The 24,698-nt window shown below is 40.3% G+C and overlaps 1 protein-coding gene across 6 annotated transcripts in view; it reads right to left on the bottom strand.

Annotated features, from left to right (window-relative positions):
* Positions 1–24,698, bottom strand: part of fer (fer (fps/fes related) tyrosine kinase) — a 226,584-nt gene that overhangs the window by 165,674 nt on the left and 36,212 nt on the right. For 5 of the 6 annotated variants that reach the window (XR_011342757.1, XR_011342758.1, XM_069892572.1 and 2 more), the window contains exon 2: positions 11,510–11,635. The exons of the other annotated variant lie outside the window; for it this stretch is intronic. The gene's annotated coding sequence lies outside the window, so the exon portion shown is untranslated. The remainder of the gene's footprint in view (positions 1–11,509; positions 11,636–24,698) is intronic. 6 annotated transcript variants of the gene reach the window in all.

The following is a 24,698-nucleotide window of genomic DNA, read 5'->3' as shown; positions in this document are numbered from 1 at the left end:
ATCATGATGGAAGTTTTAACCCTCAGTTTAGTTTGTTCACCGCATGCCATTATAATTCAGCAGACAGAAGCTTCAGGACATGGCTAATCCAGACACTGGCGTTCAAAAAAACCATAATACTTTGATATTTTCTGGCTCTTTCAATATGGAGGAGGCACAATTCAAGGGAGATAGTAATCAGGAGGAACCTTGCTTCTGCTTGACTTGTTACCAAGAAACCTTCTTGGGACCACCAGTCAAGGTTTAGATTTCCTACAGCTTCTTTTCTGCAGCCATTAGGCTTCTCAATAAACTTCACAATATTACCACATGCTGTCCTTGCTCTGTGCTAATTGATCTTTTCACTGCAACATTACATTGTAATGTGCTCTTGCTCTTCGAATGTATGCAGTCATTTTCAACCTCACATTCACTATGATCCCTCAGGACCCTACTCAAAGTTTATGGTCCCCCTTCCCTGTGTAGCAGAATGTTTGGATGCATTCTTCCATGTTTCTCTCTGACTGACAACTTAAAAAACAAAAAAATATTTATGTTGCATGAGGTGAAATGAAAACAAGTTTTTACTCTTGAGTGCAACAATTGTGGCTTGTGATTCCAGATTAAAGAGACAAAAAAGAAATTATTCCAATTGAACATGTTAAAAAAAAACATGAATATTACAAAAAATTTTAAATATTCTTAGAGAGCAATGGTTTTTACACAATGAGTCATTAGGGAACCTTAACCCTAAACTTGAGGATGTGAAAACTTAATAAAAGCTTTAAAAATAATTCTTATTAAATGAAAATTTGAGTGAGATGCTTGATTTTCAGGTTCCTGTGCAATTTTTTGAAGTTAGAGTTCAATATTGGATAGTGATATTCAAAAATCACCTCTTGTGATATCAAGTCTGTTCCTGGATTTTGTCACAGAAGCGACCTTGCTCAATCCACATTCAACTAAGCATGTTGAGGGAAAGATGATGAAAAATATTTCAGCCTTTCCTCTAGTTTTGGAAATCTACTCAGCAGATCAATTTTAAATTATTTTTAAAAATATATTGATTGAACTTGTGGCATGCAATTTTATCACGTTGAAGATCCTCCCTTGAATTTCTGCATCAACTTCAGTCGCTTGTTTCTCAAATGGATCGAATATCCAATGTGAGATATTGGGGTTTAACAGGTCATTAAGTCTTTTCTGCAATTCTGTGGGTACAGTGAAAGCCCAAAATTCCAGATGTCAGAAATCCATACCACCCACGAATCCAGACTTCTCGAAAATTCTCTGCTTTCACGTGCATGCGTGAGCGGCACAGATGCACAGCAGCAACAAGCGACCATGAGGAAGTTGTTTTGTTCTAATTTGTATTTTATATGAAAAATATTTTGTTAATAAACTATCAAAATGTACCCATTTACTCTTCTTAAATTTGAATTTTAAAAGTACTACCCGAAAATCCAGACCGATCAAATCATCGAGCAGTCTGTCTTTTAGACTTTGACTGTATTTCCATTAGGTCTTTTAGTGCCTTTGCATTAGTGTTTAGATTTTGGAATTATTAAAATTCGAGACACCTGATAATTCTTTAATAGACTTTGAGGAAGTTAAAGAAAGAAACAATGGCTTCCTTACAATCAATGAGGATATTGAGTTCTTCAATAAATTGAGTCTGTCAAAGATACCTGCAAGATAAAATAAGTCTGCTTTTACATCAACCTTTACTTAACTTGATGAACTCCAAGCCAGACTTCAACATCAGAGAGACATCAGGGAGTTGAGTGATGCGCATTATGGAATCATGACTAAATGTGGACATTCCGGATATGGCACTGCAGCCTAAGGCTACACCCTCCATTGCACTAATTAAACCGGTGTCTGAAAAAACCAGAGGAGGCGATATTTGTGTCATCAGTCAAGTTCCCCAGACCTAGAATATCTGGCGGTCAAATGTCGCCCATTCTATTTGCCAAGGGAGTTCACCACCATCATCCTTCAAAGTGTACATTCCGCCCTAGGCTAATGTCAGCCTGGCACTGGAGGGACTGAGCACTATGATAAATAGCAATGAAACAGCGCATCCTGATGTCTTCCCAATCATTGTGGGAGACTTCAATCAGGCCTACCTGAAGAAGTCTCGGACAAACTACCACTAACACATCACATGCGAGACCAAGGGAACCAACACACTCAACCACTGCTACACCATCATGAAAAACACATACCGAGCCATACCATGACCGCACTTTAGCATGTTTGATCACATGGCTGTACGTACTCCCAGTGTACATGCAGAGACTGAGGACCACAGCACCAGTGGTGAAGACAGCAAAAGTATGGTCGAAGAAGGCAGAGGAGCTCTGAATCGGTGGACTGGAACATATTCAAGAGCTCATCCATAGATTTCAATGAATAAGGAACAGGTGTCACCGACTTCATTAAGACCTGTGTGGATAAGTGAGTGCCCATACACAAATACCATGTGTTCCACAACCAGAAGCCCTGGATGAATCAGAGAATCCTCAACCTGCTGAGGGCGTGAACAAGGGCATTTAAGGCCACGGATTGAGACCTTTACAAGAAGTCCATCTCCGAAGCCAAGTGGCATTTCCCGTTGAAACTAGAGACAGATGCATGCCAGTTATTGTGGAGAATGCAAGCCATTACAGCCTACAAAGCCAAGGTGAACATGACACTGTCCTGGTGCCTCCACGTTGATTCAATCACAAAGAAGGCTAGCCAGCGACCATACTTTGTGAGGTGCCTGAGGAGATTCGCTATGTCACCTAAAACTCTCTAAAACTTCTACAAGGTGTACCATGGAAAGCATTCTGGCTGGTTGCATCACAGCCTGGTACAGAGGCACCAGGACAAGAATAAACTCCAGAGGGTTGTTAACTCGGCCTGTGACATCACTCCATCAAGGAGTGTCCTAAAAAAGCAGCATCTATCCTCAAAGACCCCCCACCCCACCACCCAGGCAACACCCACTGCACTCTGCTACCATCAGGGGAAAAAGGCACAGGAACTTAAAGATGAGCACTCAGTGGCATGAGGACAGCTTCTTCCCCGCTGCCATCAGATTCCTAAATGATCAAACCAGAGACACGGCCTTACTTTTTGTGCACGATTATTGTAATTATTATTTATGGTGATGTGGCAAGATGGTAAGAATATGAATGTTTTCCCTATGACGCTGCCGCAAAACACCGAATCTCATGACTTGTTCATGACAATAAATCCTGATTCTGAATTACTTTGGTTCCATGTTCATCTGAGAAAGAAATAATTGTCTCAGAGTGCAACAAAACAATCAAGACAATTTCCTTTCAACAGACACCTACCATACCCCAGTATGCGGAAGCAGCACCTGGAAATGTCTGTCGTTTTCCTCACAAGGCTGTCAGAATGGATGGATTTGAAGGGGATGTGATTTTATAAAATTTATGGTTTTTATAACAATTGAAAATGAAACATTTCAATATCCTCCTTGTGCTCCCCAGGAATGACGCAATCAACAATAAAGATTAAAGGTACAACATTTTACAGAAGTTCAATGAACCCACTGTATTCTCCAAACATTGAAGAGAAACCATTGGTTACATGGGCAACTATCTTCTTGCATGGAATACTGTTCTTGTTTTGGTCATTCTTAACTTCTTCGAAAATAGTCAGTCCCAGAGTATCCATTTTAATCCTTTTGGAAAACAACATCTCTTCTGTCAACTCGTTTCCATTCCAGAATCTGGCAGAAGCCACAAGAACGTGAGAGTGTATTCTTCTAATTAATAACAGAATTTCTTGGATTGTAATTAAATCACTGATTGTTGTTCTATGTCCTTTGCCATCTTGTCAATTCTTCTAGAAACAGTGGAAATACTCAAAGGAATTGCCTGAATAATTTCTTGGGCATTTAAGTTCATGACTTCAAATATTATGATGGACTAGGAGGAGTCACGTGATGGAGTAGTGGCTGGTCGGGAAAACCAGCCCTTTCCAGGAAAATTGAAAAAAAAAGTTAGGAAAAAGCAAACCATAACAGAAATAGAGTACAAGAAATAGAAGATAAAGATACAGAGAAGAAAAAGAAGATGGCTTCCAAGGAGAAAGTAAGAACAGCTGGAAAAAAAGAAGTAAAAAAGTCGCCGGAGAAGGAAGAAGGCCTTACCTGCAGGAAGGAACAGGATGCTGTGGTGACGACGAGTCCCCAACCCTCAAGGTCAGTACCTGCCCTACAGAGTCGCGTCCCACCAGCTGGTGCACTGCATAAATGGCTCTCGGAACCCAAAAAAATGGCACAATCAGAGAAGAGGACACCGGCAGGAGGGGGGCTCAGCAGAGGAGCGAGCTGTCACAGACCGAGCAGCTGAGAGATGCCCGAAACCAGGGCTCTCAGCTGGAGGATAAGGAAAACAGCAGAAGAGGGTGTGATGAAATAGATGTGGAAGACAGACGGAGGGAAGATTGACAAGAAGACCAACGTCAAGAAGCACAACAAATGAGCAGCCCAAGAGGGGAGGAACAGCAACAAGAGGCCCAGCAAGAAGAGGCCCAACAAAGAGATACAAGGAGCTCATCAGGAAAAACAGAAGAGACACAGACACAAAGAAGAGAAGAAGACACAAACACAGATACAGACATAGAAGAAGAGGAAGAAGAAGAGACTAAGATCTTCACAGAGAAATAGAAGGTAAAACTGATGAACAGAATATAGATAAAGTCTTTTTTGAAGAACAAATGAGATCACGAACAGAATGGTCGTCATTAGAGTTTAATGTAATTAAAAGGAAAATGAAAAGAACAGAAGATAAAATGCAAAGGTTAGAACTGGTAATGACAGAAATAGGGAAAAGAGTAGAGTGTGGAAGAGCAGGAAACGGCTGTAGAAATGGAAGTGAATGACTTAAGAGAAAAATTCGAAGAAACTGACAAAAAAATTAGAGACACAAGAGTTGTTCTCTCAGAAAATTGATATGTTGGAAAATGATAGTAGGTCAAACAACATTAAAATAGTGGGCCTGAAGGAGGGTGAAGAAGGCACAGACATTTATAAAAGGATGGATCCCGAAGGTCCTGGGAATGACAGAAATGCAGGAAGAAATGGAAATAGAAAGGGCACACAGAGCATTAGCTCCGAAATCACAGGCACATTAAAAACCAAGATCCATCTTAGTAAAATTTTTGAGATACACGACAAGAGAAAATATACTGGAACGGACAAGGAATAAAATTAGAGAAGATAATAAACCATTGGAATACAAGGAAGGGTCAAAAAATATTTTTTTACCCAGACACAAATTTTGAACTCTTTGAGGAAGGAATTTAATACAACGAAATCAACTTTATGGAAAAAAGGTTAAAATTCACATTAAGACATTCAGTCATGCTTACAATATCTATACCCGGGGAGCAAAACAGACTGTTCTCGGATCCAGAGAAAGCGCAGGAATTCACAGAACGCTTGCGGGACAGGAGAAGAGATGTAACAAGAATGAAGAACGGCGATAAAGTATATAAAAAGATGTAAAAACAATGTATATGTAAAGAACTAAAGAGGGAAAAGAGAAGGGAAGGAAGGGGGTAATGGGGAAAAAAGAGAGAGAGCTTTGTTATATGTGTTAAAAAAAAGTGTTTTCTGGAGAGGGCTGGGTGGAGGGGGAATAACCCGTCACTGCAAAATAAGTTGAAACTGCAACTAAGATCGCAACCCAAATGAAAAGGGGAGTTGTGGTTACCCGGCATGGGGTATGGGGCAACTCAGAGAGGGGGTTAACTTTTGGGGTTAAGGTATTAATGGATGTTGGAACTGCGGGCATACTTTATGTCTTAAATGTGTTGTCGTATATTAAGTGTAATAAGAGAAAACTAAGAGATGAAAATGGGGAAAAGGGGGATGGAGGTGGCAAAGAAGTGGAAAAGAGATGTATGCAAGATATAAGATGGCCATGTTGAACTATATGACTATAAACATTAATGGAATGCATAAGCAAATTAAAAGGAAGAGGCTACTAAATTTATTGAAGAAGGAAAATATAGATATAGCATTTGTGCAGGAAACGCATCTAACTGAAGCGGAACATAACAAACTAAAGAGAAACTGGGTAGGACACATAATGGCAGCATCCCATAATTCAAAAGCTAGAGGAGTAGCCATACCATTTAACAAAAATGTACCAATCAAAATAGACGAGGAAATAATAGATCCGGCAGGGAGGTATGCAATGATAAAGAGTCAGATATACTCAGAATTTTGGAATTTGCTCAATATATATATGCACCTAATGAGGAGGATCAAAAGTTTATTCAGGATTTTTTTTTTAAAAAGATTGCAGACACACAAAGAAATATACTGATAGGAGGGGATTTTAACCTTAATTTGAAACCAATGTTAGATAAAACTGACAAAAGACAAGTAAAAAGAACAAAGTAGCGAAATTTATGGTTAAATCAATGCAGGAAATGAAACTTAAGGATATATGGAGGAGGCAACACCCAAGAGAGAAGAAAATTTCATATTATCGAGTAGGCACAAAACTTACTCAAGGATTGATATGTTTTTGTTGTCAGCCCATATTCAAGGAAAGTTAGGAAAACTGAGTATAAAGCTAGACTACTATCAGATAATTCACCCCTATTATTAGCAATAGAACTGGAGGTCATCCCACCAAAAACATATAGATGGAGGTTAAACTCCATGCTGCTTAAAAGACAGGAATTTAGGGCGTTTATTGAACGCCAAATTAAAAGATATTTTGAAATAAACACAGGATCAGTGAAAGACAAATTTATATTATGGGACACAATGAAAGCCTTCTTTAGAGGGCAGATAATAAGTTATGTGTCTGAGATGAAAAAGGATTACAATCGGGAAATAAAGCAGTTGGAAAGGGAGATAGTAAGTACAGAAAACGAATTAGTAAAAACGGATGATATAACGAAAAGGAGAGAATTGGTGGACAAAAAAATTAAATACGAAACATTACAAACGTACAAGGTGGAGAAGAACATAATGAAAACAAGGCAAAAGTATTATGAACTGGGAGAAAGTACACAAAATATTAGCCTGGCAACTTAAAACAGAACAAGCTAAAAGAACGATACAGGCATTAAGGAAAAAGGACAAACAAATTACACATAATCCAACAGAGATTAATGAAAATTTTAAGGAATTTTATGAACAATTGTATCAAACTGAGAACAAGGGGAAAGATAAAATAGAGGAATGTTTAGCTAAAATTGAACCGTCAAAATTGCAAGAAGAACAAAACAAACTGATAAAACCATTTGAAATAGAGGAAGTACAGGATACGTTAAAAAAGCTGCCAAACAATAAAACATCAGGAGAGGATGGATTTCCAATAGATTTTATAAAACATTTAAAGAGTTATTAATTCCTCCTCTCCTGGAAGTAATGAACCAGATAGAAGACACACAAAACTTGCCAGATTCATGTAAGGCAGCAATAATTACAGTAATACCAAAGACGGGGAAGGATCCACTAACACAAGCATCATATAGACCAATATCTCTACTTAACTCAGACTATAAGATAATAGTGAAATTATTAGCAAACAGATTGGCCGAATGTGTGCCTAAAATAGTAAAACAGATCAAACTGGATTTATTAAGAAAAGACAAACAGCAGACAATGTCTGCAAACTTATTAATCTAATCCACACAGTTCAAGGAAATAAGAAACCAACAGTGGCTGTTGCTCTAGACGTAGAAAAAGCCTTTGACAGAGTAGAGTGGATTTACTTATTTAAAGTATTACAGAAGTTCAATCTACCAGAAAAATATATAAATTGGATTCTTTCTTCTTTGTCTTGGCTTCGCGGACGAAGATTTATGGAGGGGGTAAAAGTCCACGTCAGCTGCAGGCTCGATTGTGGCTGACAAGTCCGATGCGGGACAGGCAGACACGGTTGCAGTGCTTGCAGGGGAAAATTGGTTGGTTGGGGTTGGGTGTTGGGTTTTTCCTCCTTTGTCTTTTAAATTGGATTAAAGCATTGTATAATGGACTGTTGGCGAAGGTAACAGTAAATGGATGTATCGAGTCACTTTAAATTAAGTAGGTCAACTAGACAGGAATGTCCACTATCCCCCTCATTGCTCACCTTAGCAATAGAACCTTTGGCAGAACTGATAAGAATAGAAAATAAAAAAGGGATAAAAATAAAGGAGGAGTATAAAATCAGCTTATTTGCAGATGACATCATAGTATACCTATCAGAACCAGAGGTATCAGTAAAAAAATTACATAAGAAATTGAAGGAATATGGAGAAATATCGGGGTACAAGATCAATGCAAATAAAAGTGAAGTGATCCCAATGAGTAACACAGACTATACAGAATTTTAAAAAGAATCACCATTTAAATGGCAAGCACAAGCAATCCAATATCTAGGGTCAGGTTAGATAATAACTTAAACCATGTACAAACTAAATTATCAGCCACTAATAAAGAAATTGCAGGAAGACTTAGAACAATGGAAAGAATCACTGCTAATGTTGATAGGGAGGGTAAACTGCATTAAAATGAACATGTTCCCAAGGATACAATACTTATTTCAAACATTACCAATTCACTTAACAGAAAACTTCTTTAAGGAACTAAAGAGAATAATAATGAAATTCTTGTGGAAAGGGAAGAATCCAAGGGTAGCGTTAGATAAATTAACAGAGAGGTATAATCAGGGTGGTTTACAGTTACCAAATTTTAGAAATTATTACAGAGCCACACAATTGAGGTATTTATCAGATTTTTACCAGATAAAGGAAAAACCAAACTGGACTAAGATAGAACTAGATAAAATAGGGGAGAAGGTACCAGGACATATACTTTATAAGTGGGATGAAAAGCTGGTGCAATATAAAAACTCACCAGTACTGCATCATTTACTTAAGAAGATCCACTTAGAAAGGAAAAAAAATGAATGATCAAATATCAAAATTACTATTGACGCAAAATCCACTAATACCTTTTACAATAGACAACCTTTCCTTTAGAGCAGGAGTGTCAAACTCAAATTCACAGAGGGCCAAAATTAAAAACTTGGACTAAGTCGTGGGCCAAACTAAATATTTATTGAAAATTTTCAACAACATCTGCATGTTTTCTCTTCTTTCAACATATGTAATGTTAAACTTTTTCTTATTAAAATAAATGTTTAATAATAGTTTTGGTTAAACTCTTTCCAGAAGAAGCATTAACAAATGAGAAATAAAATATTCAATAAATAATATTTCTCTATCGCCTTTCTTCTTTGGCTTGGCTTCGCGGACGAAGATTTATGGAGGGGGTAAATGTCCACGTCAGCTGCAGGCTCGATTGTGGCTGATAAGTCCGATGCGGGACCGGCAGACACGGTTACAGTGGTTGCAGGGGAAAATTGGTTGGTTGGGGTTGGGTGTTGGGTTTTTCCTCCTTTGTCTTTTGTTAGTGAGGTGAGCCTTTAAGCTCCTTTTAAATGTTTTTTTTTTCACAAGCCAACAAGTCAAAAAAAATAACAACTTGCTTCAATGACAAACAGGTTTGTCTTTTAAAATGATGAACATATAGTCTGTCTCCCACCTGTCTTGAAAGGTCCTGTTTCCTGTCTTTCGTTTGGCCATTTTTCGTAAGGGGTTTATTACATGTGAGTTGGGCGACAGGTCACAGATGCTAATGAAAGTAAAGAGAGGAGGTGGGGGCGATTAGCGGCTGACGGGCCAGCACCAACGCATTTGCAAAGCATTCTGGGATTTGTAGTATTAGCTGTGCATGCACTATACTGGCGCGGCGACCAGCTCTAATACCTATTTGATATGATTTTGCGGGCCAAATATAATTATATCACGGGCCAAATTTGGCCCGCGGGCCTGAGTTTGACATGTGTGCTTTAGAAAATGGGAGAGAAAAGGAAACAAAAGAATAGAAAATGTTTTTTTGGGAAATAATTTATTAACATTTGAACAGTTTAAGTACAAATTTGGAATAACTCATGGTACAATGTTTGCATATCATCAATTGAAAGCTTATTTAAAGGATAAATTGGGAAACAGCTTGAGATTACCGAAAGAAGCAGTTTTGAATACATGATTAAAGACACGATAATCAAAAGATTTATCACCAACATGTACATTAAGCTGCAAGATAAGGAAAATGAAATAAACTATAAACCTAAGCAGAAGTCGGAAAAGGATCTAAACATAAAGATAAAAAATGAATAATTGGAAAAGTTATGTTCTGGAACTATGAAGAATACAATAAACACAAGGTTACACATGTTACAGTATAATTGGTTACACAGGGTATATATCACTCCAAAAAATTTTAAAAATAGGATTCAACATTATCAGATAGATGTTTTTCGCTGTAAGAAGGAAATGGGATCAACATTACATGCAACTTGGGCATGTACAAAAGTAAATATGATTTGGGAAGAATTAAATCAGATACTGAATAAAATTACAAAAAATAACTACCAAAAAAACCAGAGATATTTCTTTTAAGTAATATAAGAAGTAAAGAATTAGGCCTCAAACTGGATAAAGTGCAAAAAAAAATTCATTATGATAGCCTTAGCATTAGCAAAAAAATGTATAATGTCAACTTGGAAAATGGAAGAGAGCATGAGTATACAGCAATGGTACATGGAAATGAATAAATGTATTCCATTGGAAAAAATAACATATAATTTAAAAAATAATGTCACAATGTTTGAACAAATTTGGGAACCATACATGGAACATATTAGAGAGAGCTTGCCTACGACCTCCATCCCCTGAAATGAGAATGAAAATGATAAGAAGACAAAACGACCCTATTCAATGTGTAATAAATAGATGACACATTTTTCTTGTTTATATTCCTTTGTGTGAAAATATTGTTTTATGGTTTTATTGTATTGTACATGTTGAATATTTATGGGTATTGGAGGGGGTTGGGTAGAGGGAAGGGAGGGAAAGGCGGGGGGATAAAGGGGAGAAAAGACCACTGTGTAAATTTAATGAGATACGTTTGTACATATTTTGGTTGATAGAATTCACAGTATGAAAAATAAAAAAATATTTTAAAATATATTATGATGGACTGAAGGCAAAATAAATGAATCAGTGATGTTATGGGCATTTCCACTTTTCAGTCAATTCATTTATCTTGTATGATGCAAGACCCTTTTTTAATTTCTGTGGTTTCAGTAATCATTTGTTTGAGCACGGGGCTTCTCTTAAAAATATCTCAAAGGGCTTTGAAGTAATCCAAGAGTTTTTATTTCTTCTCTTGATGTATAGCCTCTAATGTTGTTTCAGGCTGCTTTGCCTTATGTTTTCGTTTGAAAACGCATGGGCAGAGAAGGGTGTTGAGGTGATGAAATGAAACCATGTGATAACAATTCCACCAAATACTGATGACATTTTTTTTCCCTGAGGAACTCAGGTAAAATGATTTCTGAAAGTAACAGAAATGAACTATTACAAAATAACTTCTTAGAAGTTTGCTCAAAAGTTAGCACAAAGCTTATGTAAAATAATGATCAATACATACCTTCTTCAATAAAAGGTAGTAGAAGGAGACATGTTCACTACTTGTCATGAAAACTTGAAACAAAACGAAGGCACTTGCAGACGCAAGAAACGGGGAGCAATGATTTTCAGCCTGCACATTTATTTCCTGGAATTGAAGGCAATAGAAGAGGAAATCTATGTGGAAGGCAATTCATAGCCAAAGCTGGTTACATGTCAGTCAAACACAATCATGTCCGAGCAAGGAATGCTCTGAAAATTTTACACATTTATCTGTTATTCTCGGTTGTCTCCAAATGCCCCAAACCTTGAAAAAAAAACTCATGATGCTTGACAACTATACAGCAAAGTCCTTCCTTTCCCCCAAAAAATATTTAATATGTTCAATTTTCATGCTCATCTCCCCCACTTCCCCCCTGCCATCCATGGTCCCCATTAAACGTGCTGTGGACCCCAAGAGGAGCTGGAAGGCCCCCGTTGAGAATGGCTGGCTGCATGTATGATAGAATTGAGTTGCTGAACTGCTCACAAAACAAATCCTTCTCACTGTACTCTGTATAATGCAACAATAAACAAAGTTGAACTCCTTGCCATCTTTCAGGATAGCACTTTATTGACTTCCCTCGCCAATTCCTGTAAGGCACGACTATAAGTACAACTTTTTCAGACTTTTGCTCAACTAATCTGCAAGACATTTCATTAACCAGCTCTTACTTTCCCCAGTTAGGAGGGCTTCACAAAATTAAATGGACTGAGAAAAATACTGCCACATCTGAATTAATTGCCCAGATTGATGAAGGTGGTCCACAAGGCTTTGTGCCTTTTATGCTGTAACACAGCGAATGACTGCTCAAGTCTTTTTACAGAGCATTTTGATGTCAACCAAGTTGCTGTGGATCTGGAGCAGACTAGATAAATACACAGAGTTTTCTATCTGAAGAACACAAGTCAAACAAATGAAGGTGAATGTCAATCTAATTACCATTACTATTCAAGTTTTGACATTTGGTTCAAATTACAATGATCAACAGAATTTAAATTTTATAACTACCACAGCAGATTTGAACTTGGGTCTCTGAATCATCAATCCAAGCCCTTGAGATACATTAAGCAAAAAACCAATCTGCTGGAGAAACTCAGCCAGTTAAGTAACATCAGAAAGAGAAAAAAAAAATGACCATTTCAGGCCAGAACTCTTCAAGGTAAGACTGAAAATGCAGAGAGGAGATTGCCAATATAAAGGAGGACAAGATGAGATGGGTTGGACAGGTGGCAGAAAGGGATTGGTGAACCAGAGAGAATAGAAGGTTGATGGATAAAGGTAATTGATAGCCTGCCTCCGAAGGGACAAAGAGGCACAAGATGGAGGAAGAGGAGTCATATCGGGTGGAAGAGCACACCAGCAGCCATTGTCTCCACATATTTTCTGCATAGCTTCTTCAACACCTCTTCCTCCATTAGATTTCTTTTTTCTCTTGCTTCTTTTTCCCTTTATCTGGCACCTGTCAATCAACTGTTTCGGTTATATTTCATAATTATCTTTATAATGGAGGACTACAAATAACCCCAAGGATTCAGATGGTCTAATTTCAAATAACAGAGAGGTTTAAAAAAAAAATCACAAGAACAAGTAAGAAGGCATTAACAAAATTCAAAGTGCAAAAAGCCTACAAATCAACAGGATGCAAGGGCCTGTAGCCAAGGGTTTGAATGAAGCGGCTACAGAGATGCTGGGACTATTACTTGAAATTTTTCAAAATTGCTGAATTCTGCATGGAATAGTGTGGAAACCCAATATGAGTCCTTGTTCACAAAAGGAGATAAAACATTTTAATAAAAAGGTAAATAATGTTTGATAAATTGTGATTTTATATTGACAAAAGACATTTGACAAGCTGCCACAGAAAAGGCTGACACACGAATTAAGAGGCCTAGGCACTGAAGACTGTGTGAGCACGGAGAGAAAACCAGCTCTCACATCGAAACAATGAAATTTTGGGTCCTTTTCAAGCTGGAGGGATACAACTGGTGCCCCAGAGATGGCCAATGCCCCTCACATTAATAACCTAGAGCAGGGGTGTCAAACTCAAATTCACCGAGGGCCAAAATTAAAAACTTGGACTAAGTCGAGGGCCGAACTAAATATTTATTGAAAATTTTCAACAACATCTGCATGTTTTCTCTCAACATATGTAATGTTAAACTTTTTCTTATTAAAATAAATGTTTAATAATAGTTTTGGTTAAACTCTTTCCATAAGAAGCATTAACAAATAAGAAATAAAATATTCAATAAATAATATTTCTCTCTAGCCTTTAAGCCAAGGATCGCACGTTGCCGAGAAGCATGCCAGGGAGCGAAGATCTACAGGGAGCCCTCCCCAGCCCAGCCAGCAAACCCGAGCGGCATCCCCCCCTCTGCCCCCTCTCCCTCCTCCGCCCCCGCCTCCGCCTGCCGCAACCGCCGCCAACAACCCAAGGAGTCCCCGCTGGTCTCGCCATCTCACCGGGAATACCGTGAGAGCGGTGGAACTCGTCCGCAACCTCCACCCCAGCGGAAAGTCCGATGCCCAGCAGCACCCGCCCACAGATGAAGCTCAAGGAGACACGGAGGTGACCCACCACGTCCAGCCACATGGAGCTAGGCGGCGGGTCCGTTGTAGCTAGGCGGCGGGTCCGTTGTAGCTAGGCGGCGGGTCTGTTGTAGCTAGGCGGTGGATCCCTTGCAGCGCGGCGCCGCTGTGAATATCTAATTAACGTTCCCGTTAACTATATCGGTGTACTGCTGTGCCTGCTGTGGAAGTGCTAAAAACTACTATGGTATTGCTTGCTGCTGTGCATGTGCTATACCTGCGCGGCGGCCAGCGGGCCAACTCTAATATATATTTAATATGATCTTGCGGGCCAAATAAAAAAAAGGCCCGCGGGCCAGAGTTCGACATGTGTGACCTAGAGGATGTAACAGAATGTAATTTTCCCAATTTGCTAAATATACATAAATAGATAGAAAAGGATCCACTGATGAGGACATCATGATTCTGTATCAGGATATAGATGGACCGAAAGATCAGGCAAAAATCTGGCACATTTTCAAGTGTTCAAGTTCAAGCTCATTTGTCATCTGATGTCAATCTAATGAAACAGTGTTCTCCAGTCCACAATGTAGAACAGTGCAAAACATGCACACAGATGTAACACACATGCAGACAAACAATAGATATCCACAGTATACATGTAAATATATTAAAATATGCATTATTAATAAACAGTTCTCAGAATTGTTTGAGCAGTCATTCAGCAGTAACTCTGCCAGTGGGAAGAAGCTATTCCTCAGTGTGGTGGCTCTGACACATCTGTATCTTTATCCCCGACAGTAGTAGCTGGAAAATGCTGCCTGCAGTGTGGTAGGGAACCTCCCTGATTTTGTGAGCCAACAAGGATCCCGGTAAATCACATCAATGGGGAGCAGGTGGTGGGTTGGGGGGGGAAAAGAGACACCCCAGTGATCCTTTCTGCCCCTTATTATGGTGCTATGGATCGATCTCTAATCCAATACTGTACCGCAACCAAACGACATTGTGATACAGATGGCCAGGACACATTCAATAGATCTGTGGAAAATTAGCAAAATGGTGGCCAGGAACCTTGCCTGCCTCAGCTTTCTAAGGAAGTTCAGTTGCTATTTTGACTTCCTGACAAGTGAGGAGATGTTTGTCCAGGATAGGTCACTTCAAAGTTCAGATTTATTGTCACCCCTGAAATTCTTTTACGTGCAGGCCAGGCTCAATGTCTGCTTATCTGCTGTGCAAAAAACTATACAATACTCAAGATATGTACACAAAAGAGAAAAAAGTTAATAAAGAACAAAATGTCAACTGAGGTGCAATACAAAAAAAACATTCAGTAATAAATAATGTGCAAAGTAAAAATCCTTAACTGAATGTCTGTTGAGTTTATGGTTTGGGAGACTGATGGCAGAGGGATAAAAACTATTCCTGAACCTGATGGTATGAGTCTTTGGACACTTGTACAGCTACCTTTTTTTAGATATTTTATTTTATCACAACATATTAAACCTTTCCTTACAAACAACAAAAACGAAACAGTCCATTCCTCCATCTTTCCATACATACAGATCTGCACACTGTCAGAGCTTACACAGCTTTTAAATATCGAGAATACAATTGAGGAAATTAAGTTTGGATATTTATAATAATAACATTTATAGTCCCTTTTTAAATTACTGTATTTGGGCCCCTATATGGTCTAGGTATGGCTGCTAGATATTTACAAAAGTGTCACATTAATTCTTTAAATTATGTGATTTTTTTTTCCCCATAGGTTTACAGCTTCATTTCCACAGTCCAGTAGTGGGGAGTTGGAATTCCAAGTGATCACAATACATTTTTGGTTAAGGTCAGTCCTATTTTTATAGATGAGATTTGATACTTATTCAATTTGTTGGCCTTTTTTTAAAATAAAATTACCTCACAGATATAGCTCCAGATCGTCCGTGAAGGCCACTCCTGCTATCCTGGTTAATTTTTCTGTGATGTCTTGGCAAAATGCCCTCACCTTCATGCACGACCACAGAGCATGTAGAAAAGTTCCTGCCTCAGTCCCATATATGAAACACATCTCTGATATTTTTGTTTTTGATCTATGTAATTTCTGTGGGGTAAGATATAATTGGTATAAAAAATTTATATTGAACCAGTCCATATCTTGCATTTATAATTGATGTCATGCTGTCCTTACACCAATCTGAGCAGCTTTTTTCTGAAATTACCACACTCAAGTCCAACTTCTATCTTTTCCTTAACCTCTGTAAACCTGGTTTTGCACTTTCACTCTGGAGAGCATAGTGCATTTTTGTTATAAATTGGAGTGTATTCCCCACCCAAACCATTCGTTCCATTTCACTCATTTCAGATGGGTTCAACTCTAGTCCCCATCTTTCTCTTAAGAACAAGCTAAGCTAGATAAAAATAAAAGAAGGTCCCAATGGCCTCTCCATATTTGTGTTTTAGTTATTCGAAGGACATAAATTCCTTCCATATTAGAGGTCTTTAATATATCTTATGCCTTTGTCATACCACAAATTTAATTTTCTATTGCTTATATTTATAGGCAATAACACATTTTTACACAATGGTATTTTTATTGATATCCTTACTTTTTACCCTATACTTTCATTAATTTCTTGCCACGTTCTGATCATATGCATTAGTATGGAAGTCTAGAGATTTGACACTCTTATAGAAAAAATCCTTTGCTTCCCCTCCCTCACTGAGTGCATTCCCACCTGAATCCAAAAGGGGGAGCTGTCTACCACAAATAAGGCTGCAAGAAATCTTGCCTGTGCAGCCAAGTAGTGTTTTTAAATATCTGGAAATCTCCTAAGTTCTCCCAGTCCATAGTTCCATGTCAGTTTTTCCAGTGTGATTCTTGGTATTTCATTATTACATAGGAACTGTTGAATATGATTGTTTAATAATTTAAATAAAATTTTAGATCAAGGAATAGGTAGCTTCAAGGCTACTTCAATCTTGGCATTACTTTCATTTTGACACGATTAACCCTTCCCACTAGAGTAATTGGTAAGTCTCTTGTGACGGGTTATATTATATATAAATGTTTTTAAAAGAGATAGATTGTGGGGGGATTAGTGTGTAGGTCACTTCACAGAGAAACATTTCACAAGATATCTCATTTGAAATGCAAGAGCTATGCATAAGAGGAGACTTCATCTCCACAGTGACTTTGCAGAAACTTTGAAGAATGCCTATGGAGACTTCACAAGTAGTTGTTAATTCAACTGATGCTGTAGAGTAAATGGACTATTGTCTCTAAAGCAACAGATGAATAAGCTCAGAAGCTGATTCTGGTGCCAGAAATCTGTCTGGTTGCAGTATGGTGTTCTAAGAGGGGCCATGCAGTTTAGTAAGCAGAGAGAGCAAAATAAACAGGATTCATCTTAGAGGGCGCGCGAGAGAGGGCGCGCGAGAGAGGGCGCGCGAGAGAGGGCGCGCGAGAGAGGGCGCGCGAGAGAGGGCGCGCGAGAGAGGGCGCGCGAGAGAGGGCGCGCGAGAGAGGGCGCGCGAGAGAGGGCGCGCGAGAGAGGGCGCGCGAGAGAGGGCGCGCGAGAGAGGGCGCGCGAGAGAGGGCGCGCGAGAGAGGGCGCGCGAGAGAGGGCGCGCGAGAGAGGGCGCGCGAGAGAGGGCGCGCGAGAGAGGGCGCGCGAGAGAGGGCGCGCGAGAGAGGGCGCGCGAGAGAGGGCGCGCGAGAGAGGGCGCGCGAGAGAGGGCGCGCGAGAGAGGGCGCGCGAGAGAGGGCGCGCGAGAGAGGGCGCGCGAGAGAGGGCGCGCGAGAGAGGGCGCGCGAGAGAGGGCGCGCGAGAGAGGGCGCGCGAGAGAGGGCGCGCGAGAGAGGGCGCGCGAGAGAGGGCGCGCGAGAGAGGGCGCGCGAGAGAGGGCGCGCGAGAGAGGGCGCGCGAGAGAGGGCGCGCGAGAGAGGGCGCGCGAGAGAGGGCGCGCGAGAGAGGGCGCGCGAGAGAGGGCGCGCGAGAGAGGGCGCGCGAGAGAGGGCGCGCGAGAGAGGGCGCGCGAGAGAGGGCGCGCGAGAGAGGGCGCGCGAGAGAGGGCGCGCGAGAGAGGGCGCGCGAGAGAGGGCGCGCGAGAGAGGGCGCGCGAGAGAGGGCGCGCGAGAGAGGGCGCGCGAGAGAGGGCGCGCGAGAGAGGGCGCGCGAGAGAGGGCGCGCGAGAGAGGGCGCGCGAGAGAGGGCGCGCGAGAGAGGGCGCGCGAGAGAGAGGGCGCGCGAGAGAGAGGGCGCGCGAGAGAGAGGGCGCGCGAGAGAGAGGGCGCGCGAGAGAGAGGGCGCGCGAGAGAGAGGGCGCGCGAGAGAGAGGGCGCGCGAGAGAGAGGGCGCGCGAGAGAGAGGGCGCGCGAGAGAGAGAAAACTGAGTTCCGGAGTCATGGCAAGGTGGAATCTTGCAGAAACCATATTGAAGACAGGTTGTAAGTTCTGAGTTCAGCCGGTTCAAAACCTTTGTAGTCCTTACAAGAGGAAATGGCTGGCTGAAGTGTTTCACCTGAAATAAGGAAAATAAGAGGAACTCTGTGGTGACCTGAATGAAGAGGTTATCATTTTGAAAACCTATGATGGAGCAAGTTTCTTCGGCAAAATACTGAAGTGACTGATCAGAGGGAGTCAGTGTGTGAGTATGTCCAACGAGCAACAAATCTCTCTCTGAAACCAACAAGGACCTTACTGAGCGGTAACCAATTACCTTTAAGCACCAGTGCTTGGTGAAAATTCATAAATGTTAAATTCTGTGCACAGTATAATTGCCTGATACTGATGAACTTAGACTTGGAGAAGTGAGATTGGACTGTGAATCATAAAACTTTCCTGAGCATATACATATTACATACACGTGAATTAGAAGGGGGTTAAGTTCATTTAATAGTAATAAGTTAAAGTTTGGTCCTGTCTTTCTGTTTGCAGAAAATTAAAAGCAACTTTTGTTGAAGTAACCATGGTCTTGCTGACTTTCTATTCCTGCTGGGTTTTGGGGTCCTCTGGACTCTTAACACTCTCCATTTCTGCAGGTCTTCTTCAATCTTCCAAAAAAGAGGAACATAATTTAGTTGAAACAGATTTTGTAAATTGTTGACAGTTGCTATTCAAAGATATTTTTTTCCATCTGTCTTCTATTTAAATTTTGGGTGTCTTTCATATTCAAAATGTCTCAATGGCATTTGTCCATATTTAATTTTTAACCAGATATTCTTCCATATTTTTTTAGTGTTCCTTGTAATTTTTCCAAAGATTTAGCCATATCTAATAGGTATAGTAGCACATCATCGGCAAATAGACTAATTTTGTATTCTTCTTGTTTAACTTTGAAGCCCTTTATATCTGGATCCCTTCTTATTATCTCTGGCAGTGGTTCAATAGCTAAAATAAAAAGCGCTGGTGATGGGGGGATCCCTGTCTACTTGATCTACTCAGGGGGAACACTGCTTGTCACATTTGTGGCCCGAAATGTGAAGTTAATAAAACATCAAACACAAGTTTTATCAGGTAAACTTCTCAAAGTCTTTATTTTCCAGTTTCCTTTGTTCTCCCTACTTCTCCGTTGGCTTGCGGCCATTTCGGAGTTACTTTATGATGGTATCATAAAACTCTGAGAAGTTTATCTGATAAAACTTGTGTTTGATGTTTTATTAACTTCACATTTCGGGCCACAAATGTGACATTGGCGACGAGGATGAAAGAAGCTTGAAGAAAATTAAAGACTAAACAAGTGCCATAGTTTTAATAAGTATTTAATCTTATATCATAAAGTGCATGTATGAGTGCTGTAGGAAGTAAATTTTATGTAGTTGAGTTATAGTATTACCATTAGTTACGATGTTTGTAGGTTTCTGAGGGATATTGGTAAGTGAAGGTAAAGTTTATTTCTGATTAAAGGAGGGATGTCATGATAATGAATATGTATGAGATGTACTGGAAGTCACGTGGTATGGGAGAGAGATAAGAGCACAAGCAGGAGAACAAAGGAAACTGGAAAGTGAATAAAGACTCTGAGAAGTTTACCTGATAAAACTTGTGTTTGATGTTTTATTAACTTCACATTTCGGGCCACAAATGTGACACTGCTGACATTTAATTATTGTTTATCATTTTAGCTTGTGGTTTATAATATAAAGTTTTTATCCAGTTTATAAATGTTCTATATTTTTCCACTGTTTTAAATAGAAAGGACCATTCCAAATGGTCAAATGCTTTTTCTGCAACCAGGGAGACTATAATACTTGGATTCCATTCAAATTTTGCCATGTGTATTATATTAAATAATCTTCTTGGACTATTTGAGGAATGTCTTCCTTTAAAAAATCCTACGTAGTCAATATTCACCAGTTCTTCTGGGTCCGAGGGTCCAGTGAGCCCTTTCAATTTGCAGCTTTGCATTGTTTTGTCCCAGCATTTGTGGGATCATGTTTTAAAGCTGCTCATCTGGTCTTTCCCCTCGATTCCTTCTCTCAGTCTAATGATTCTAACATTGTTGCGTCTGCTGAAATTTTCCATATGATCAATCTTGTCCATCATTCCTTTTCTGTCAGTGTCCCATGTTTTTGCTTTTTCTTCTGGAGCCTTGAGCCTGTCTTTTGTTTTGTCCAGCTCAGCCTCCACTTGAGTTATTCGCTCTGTTAAATATTCCACAATTTCTTTAATTTCCGAAATGTCTCTTATCGCTGATTCAATGCAGTTCAAATGAGTTCACAAAGTTTCCATCTTATTCAGGATGTTGGCTATAACTTGGGCAGACCCCCTCCCCCAGCTCTGTTGGGTTCAGCCGGTCAAGGCTCCACCCCCCCATAGGGCTTTCACTCGAAGTTCCTGGCTGAGTTGTTGCTTCTTCAGTTTTTGTTTTGGTTGCCTTAGTCATTTAGTACTAGTTTTTATCCTTTATTAATGATGACATTCTGATTTTTGAGCTTTCAAACCATCTTTTTAATACTTTTTATAGAGACCTCTTTCAAAACACATCTGCTCAGATCCTCAGCATGGCCACGTCCCACTTGTACATCTTTCCTGATAGCAGTAGCAGGAATAGAGCATGTGGATCTTTGCTGATTGCTGCTCCTCTCCAATGCCAACTTTCCATGTAGATTTTCTCAATGGTGGGGAGGGTTTTTCCTGCGATATGCTTGGCTGTGCCCACTACCTTTAGCAGGACTTTCCAGTCAGAGGTATTGTTGACCGGATACTAGACTATGATGCAACTGTTCAGCACTCTTTCCACTACACATCTGTAAAGGTTTGCCAAGGTATTCGATGCCTACTAAACTCCACAAATTTCTGATGAAGTAGAGGTGCTGATGTGCTTTCTTCACAATGGCATTAGTGCAATTGGTCCAGTAAAGATCCTCCAAGATAAAGACTCACAGGAATTTAAATGCACTCACTCTCTCCACATCTGATCCACAAATGATCACTGGATCGTGCACATCAGGTTTTCTCCTCCTGAAGTCCACAATCCGCTCCCTAATTTTGGTGACACTGAGTGCGAGGTTGTTGCTCATTCACCATTTCAGCCAAGTTTTCAATCTCCCTCATGTATGTTGACTCAACGCCCCTTTTTACACAACCCACTACCGTGGTATCATTATCACATTTGTAGATGGTGTTGTCATACAGAGCCACGCTGTCATAGGTGTATAGCAAGTTGAACAGGGTGAAGAACACAACTCTGTGGTGCTCCAGACTGAAGTAGATTACAGAGATGTTCTTACCAATCCTCACTGATTGTGGTCTGGAGGTGAGGAATTATAGATTCAAATTACAGTGGGGTATCGAGGCCCAGGTCTTGTTTGCTGATCATTTTTCAGGAGACAAAGATGCTAAATTCTGAACTGTTTTTGATAAAGACCATCCTGATGTAAGCATCTTTACTGTCCAGGTGTTCTAAGGCTTTTAGTAGATCCAGCGAGTTAGTAAATGCTGTACACCTGTTCGTTCCTGCAGTAGGCAAATTGGAATGGATCCATGTCACTGCTCAGACAGAAGCTGATATGTTTCAACACCAGCCTATAAAAAAACTTTAGTCCAGGTCTGTTTGAAAGAGGTGGGTTCCACGCCCTACCAGAGTGATATGGTGAACATATCAGTGAATACATTGGTAAGTTGGTCAGCAAAAGTTTTCAATTTTCAGCCAGATTTTCCATCTGGACTGGATGCTTTCCTTGGATTTACTTTCCTGAAAGATACCAAAAGTAGAGAATCATCAGGGACATTGGGTGCGCAGTGATTCTTTCTTATTTTTAACTGGATTCAGGGGAACCTAGTGCTCTCCATTAATAAGCTATTAATTTGTATTGGAGGGTGGTCAACCCTGGTTTTTTTTAAAGTCTACAATCATCTCCTTTGTCTTATCCACATTGAAGCTCAGGCTGTTATTCTTGCAGCATTTCACAAGATTTTCCATCTCTTCTCTGCACTCTGATGCAATGTTGTTGCTGATGAGGCCCACTCCTGTCCTGTCATCTGCAAACGTGGTGACTCTGTTGGAGCAGGATCTGGCACTGCAATCATGGGTCAGTAGCATGAACAGGAGATGACTGAGCACAGAGCTCTGAGGTGCGCCAGTGTTTCGCTTGATGTGCTTGACAATCTGTTGCCAACCCAGACAGTCTGCAATCTTTCTGTTGGGAAGTCCAGAATCCAGTTACAGAGTGGGGTGTTCAGTCCCATCAAGGATAGTTTCTCCACCAGCTTCTGTGGTGTAACTGTATTAAACACTGAGCTGAAGTCAATGAACAGCAGACTGGTGTAAGAGGTGTCCTCCTCCAGATGGGTCAGGATGGAATGGAGGGACAAGGCTATAGCATCATCAATGGAACAGTTCCATTTGCAGGCAAATTGAAATGGGTCCAGCGTCTCTGGGAGTTTTGCTTTGATACAATATATCACCAGACCCTCGAAACATTTCATAATGGTGGGGAGGTCAATGCCACTGGGCGGTAGTCATCGAGGCCTGTTTGGTACCCTCTTTGGTACCAGGATGATGGTGTCTGTTTTAGAATCAGCGGGGACAATGGGCTGCCATAAAGACACATTGAAGATGTCCAAAAGGACCTCTGTCAGTTGGTCTGTGCAGTCCTTCTACACCCATCCAGTATGAGATCAAAGGGCACATTAACAAGTGTGAGGTGATGAATTCTGGAAGGTTAAACTTGAAGTCGAAGTACATACTTAATGGTAGGATACTTAACAGGGGCCTTGGAGTTCAAATCCATAATTTCTCAAGATTGCTATGTAGGTTGATAGGATAGTTAAGAAGGCCAATGGAATGTTGGGCTTCATTAGTTAGGGGATTGAATTCAGAAGTCGTGAGGTAATGTTGCAGCTCTATAAATCTCCAGTGAAACCACACTCACAATATTCCATTCAGTCTGGTCACCTCATGACAGGAAGGATGTGGAAGCTTTGGAACAGGTGCAGAGGAGGTTTCCCAGGATGTTATCTGGATTGGAAAATACATTTTATGAGGCAAGGTTAGTAAAGCTAGGGTTTTTCTCATTGGAGCAAAGAAGGATGAGAGGTGACTCAAGATTATGAGAGGTGCAGTTAAGGTGGACAGCCAGTGCCTTTTCCCCAGATGACATCTGTACAAAGTGAAGAGAGGAAAGTTTGGGGAGACATCAGGGGTAAGTTTTTTTTTGTTTATCTGTACATTTATTTATTGGTTTTTATTTATTTATCTAGACAGGGATGGTGGTGGAGGCAGGAACAATAGGGGCATTGAAAAGACTCTTGGACAGGCACATGGATGAAACAAAAAGAGGGTTGAGTAGAGAGGGTTTCATTTTTTTTGTTGTATATATAGGTCAGCACAACATATTGGGCCGAAGAACCTGTACTGCACTGTAATATTTTATTTGCAAGTGCATGCAAATTTGTATATCTCACTTACATTAGATTTTCTTAAGTTCTGTACCGCAGACTTTCCTGGGTTAAACTCTGTCATTTTTCTGCCAATATCTGTAAATGATCTTTTTCCTGCTGCATCCTTTCATATCCCTCCATAATGTCCACAGTGCTGTCCATGCAATTCACATAGATCACAAAGAAATGGGGTTCCAACACTGATCCCTGCTCAACACCACTGGACAAGAGCCTCCAGACAGAAACCACCTTCTATCCTCTCCTATGGGTCAGCCACTTCCTGCTTCAAATAATCATGTTGCTGTGGAGTCCATGCATTTATACCTTCTGGATCAACCTACCACGAGAAACCTTAACAAATGCATGACCAAAGTTCATGTAGACAACATCCTCGATGCCACCCTCAATCTCCTTTGTCACCTCCTCAAAATATCAAATTGGGAAGACATGGCCTGTCCAACATAAATCCATGTCAACTCCCATGATCTGACCACACTTTTTTACATATACGTAAATTCTATGCCTAAGTATCCTCTTCAAAAGTTTCCATACATAGATGTGACACCCACTGGCTTATTATTTCCTGGATTATACCCATTTTCCTTCTGAAACAAAAAAGTTCAACAAATGGCTGCACTCTTGTCTCAGGGACTCTGCCTTTTACGTGATAATACAAAGACCTCAGCCAAGGCCCAAGAAATCTTTTCATTTGCCTTTTTCAAGACCATGAAGTATATCTTACGAGGCCCCAGCAACTC

This window comes from Narcine bancroftii, chromosome 1 (genome assembly GCF_036971445.1).
Source record: "Narcine bancroftii isolate sNarBan1 chromosome 1, sNarBan1.hap1, whole genome shotgun sequence".
Classification (NCBI taxonomy): domain Eukaryota; kingdom Metazoa; phylum Chordata; class Chondrichthyes; order Torpediniformes; family Narcinidae; genus Narcine; species Narcine bancroftii.
Note: the sequence above shows the minus strand (reverse complement) of the source record. Positions and strands in the feature narration are given on the sequence as shown.